The following is a 3,664-nucleotide window of genomic DNA, read 5'->3' as shown; positions in this document are numbered from 1 at the left end:
GTAGTTTGCAATAATACAGCAACTTACAGTACTTTCACAAGGTTCGTGATTTTGTGCGTAATTCAAAATTTGTAAATTTCTTTTCTATACCATCAATGAATTTATTTTGTTGCTGAGATTTAATAACCGGTCTGAGAAATTGGGGCTGCAGTTCCCCTTTAAGTCGTACTAGTGTATAATGTTGGTAACCATGGTAACATGTCTCAAGGACCTTTCCACATAAAAACACTTCACTTCAACATGAATGTAAAAAGAATTGGACTCTGTTCACACAACAGAACAAATACTTAGCTCTTCTTCTGTGCTCCAACTAGATTTCCTCAGTCCCTGTCAATAAATACGACCTGACAGCTGAGCTTCACCTCAGCTTCCTTGTTTTAAATATGACCGAACCCATTGTCTTCCACCAATTGATCAGGTGAGGGAAGATGGCGAATCATTCCCCACTGCCTTATGGGGAATGTAGTTCAGACAACAGTCTCTATCTTTGAGTCTATATCAACAATAACTTTTTGTTTTCTCTCGAGTCAAAAAAAATTAAAGGATCATGCTATGCCCCTTCATCATAAAATAAAGCAAAAACATTAGGGGAAAGTCAGAGCTGAGAGTCAGAACTGAATCAGTGAATTATGTGGATTATTTTGCAAATCCCACGATCTTTGGAACCCTTTTAGCAAAAATAGGGTTAATGGTTAACTGCGACCCATTTTTATACTGATCACAAAATTTGAGTAAATGCAGCCATCTCTCCATGATCTAACTGCTTGTTACAATTTAGGGTCACAGGGGAGTCAGAGCAACAGGCTCAAGACAGGGTACACTCTGGACAAGACATTAGTCCATCACGGGACAGACACACAAACACAGATATGCACACTCACACATAGGTAGTCAATTTTCCCAGTAGCTAAAGAACCAACCAGTATGCTTTTGGACTGTGGGAACTGGAGCACCCAGAGGAAACCCACACAAACACAAGGAGAACATACAACCTCTACACATAGAGCATATACAATAGGGCCGGGAGTAGAGGCCAGGGCCCCAGTGCTAAGAGGTAGCAATGCGAACCAATGCATCACCGTGCCATCTGAGCCCAGATATTTTTTTTAAAAAAAGCATTATACTTTTTTAATTTTGTTTTACTTATTTTGTACCTTCATGTAGGAGCCTTAATGAAGCCACACTGACACAATGCATCCCAATAGAGTGAGTAAGATTTCAAACTAGAACTTTAAAATGATTCATAATAATAAAACTAAATACAAGTGAGATATTAAAATAGATATGTGCAAAGGGTTGCATTTCGGTCATACTATTTAATGATGCACTGTTCAGGAAAAATCTTATTTGTTACATCCACAGCTTCATCGACGATCTGGAATGAGCACTGAAACTTGTTGTACTGTAATGTTTCCTAGTCTTACAAACAGTCATAGGCAGGTTACAATTCTACTGGTCATCTGGCATATACTTTGATAAAATTTTGATGAAAATTACTTTTGATTAAATTATAGCACTTTTGGTTTGGTAGTAGATATGTTGTCATCCCATTAATATCACACTGGAATAACAGTTGCTTTTAATATTGAAAGTCAAACTGGTGTCACTGGAGGAAACACGATAAGAACAGGCCAGGACAGAAAATAGTGTTAGAATCCTGGGGGACCTGCAAGCTCAGAGTACTCATACTTTCTTTGAAGAATAACTAGTTTATGCTATAAGTCAAAGTTAGTAAGTGCACAACCAGTACAGTTCCTTGATAACAGATACAAATGTAAACTTGAAAATGCAACAAATTGTAACCAATATTTACTGTATGTTTGGAAACAAGTAGAGTTCTCCATAAACCAGTAACAACCTGTTGACTGCTACAGATCAGCAGGTTGGTAAATATATACATAGGAACAGGTAATAGGTTTATTCCATGCTGAAAAAAAGTTGAAAGAGAACACAACGTTTCAGCCGTGGAGCCTTCTTCAGCAGCTACCCACCTGAAATATATACATAGGCTATCAGACCAACAAATTCAGGCATATTCCAGTCACTCAAAAAAGTATCACATAAAATACACCAATACAGATGCCAGTAAATCCAAAGTTTGCAGACACTCCAGGGGTTATTGTGGCTATAGTGTTTTTCTATAGTTAAAGCTGACCACCTTAATGCTGTCTTACATCCTTTGTACTATTAATTGCGAAAACATTTGACCATTGTATTATAATAAGGTCAGAATATTATTGCCAAGTAGTGAACATTGACCTTTCAGAACCCATTGTTTGGCATTAAAGAACCTTACAGCAGATTGAGAAATGCAATACAACTGCAATGGCAATTTTAAAAATCCACCTCTCAGCACAACCAAGAGGTAAGTAATAGGTTTATTCCATGCTGAAAAGAGAAGAAAGAAAACACAAACGTTTCGGCCGTGGAGCCTTCTTCAGGTGTGAGCAGGACAACCAAGAGATGTCCTCTGCACCTCTCAGCACTAATCACAGTACATTCTATTTGCATTAAATGTGACAGTCTGTTGACCACAAACTGGGTTATTGATCCTCTGGCAATTATAGTTATATTGATGTAGCAGATATCAATGATGGATCATGGTCCAGGAGTCGCTTATAATATTCTCAGAAAAAAGCCCATGATACTTTCTTTAAAAAAAAAAAGTAAGATATGCAACAGTATATGTCAAAGTTACTAAGTGCAGAACCAATACAGTTGCTTGCAAACAGATACATATGTGAAAATGCAACAGACTGCTCTCAGGTGAGATGGGAATCATGACAGATCTGTTAGATGGAAGAATATTGTCTCTTACAGGGATAAAAAAAACAACATCGTATTGTACTTATGTTGAAAAAGCAGGGGCAACTCACATATTTTTGAGGCACGGTGGTTGTACACCTAGTTGATTTAAAAAAAATTAAATGTATTTTTTATATAACATTATAATGTTAGTTGAGGAATCCTCAACGTAGCAAGGTTGTGGCTAATTTAAATACAATGTGGACTGTATGTCAATGCCTTCCTATTGTCGTCTAAAGCCACGTTTATTTTAGTCACGTACAACGTTCGTAATAATTGACAAAGAAATCAGTAAGTTCTGTCAAGTTTATGTACATCTGTAGTGATTTTTGCGGTTCAATTTAAGTCCTCGCAGGCAGAAAAAAAAAGTTCGATGAGGAGTTATTTCCTTTTTTATTGTTCGGATTGGAGTCCACCCCGTTTTTCAATTGGATCCTGTTGGGTTTCGCCTAGTGAACCCCTGTGATACTTAAACATGTGGGCAGTGCCAGCGCTATCGACAGCTGAGCTCCGTCTCTGTAAAGTACACATTTCGCCTGGCCACTTACTTGCCCTGCGAGTACAATACGTCTATAGCCATCAACAGCCCTCACGACTGCAGACTCCCCCATGAAAAGCGGGAGAAAGGAAAGCAGAGATTGGAGTTTACATTCACGGCGGCCAAGGAAACCTGCGAAAGCTTTTCATTACATCCCCGACTCGGGAAGAAAAAAAATGAACAAAAGCATTCCTGGCTTTCAGCAAAAACAATCACAGCGAAGCAAAATCACTTACTGAAAATATAATCCAAGGAGATAACCGTAACAAAACATCCCTCCCAGCATCAGCAACAACAAAAAAGAACTAAACTAAACTACGC

Source organism: Lepisosteus platostomus, chromosome 9 (assembly GCF_059453375.1).
Source record: "Lepisosteus platostomus isolate fLepPlt1 chromosome 9, fLepPlt1.hap1, whole genome shotgun sequence".
In the NCBI taxonomy this organism is placed as follows: domain Eukaryota; kingdom Metazoa; phylum Chordata; class Actinopteri; order Semionotiformes; family Lepisosteidae; genus Lepisosteus; species Lepisosteus platostomus.
The sequence above is the reverse complement of the archived record's forward strand: the minus strand, read 5'-3'. Positions refer to the sequence as shown.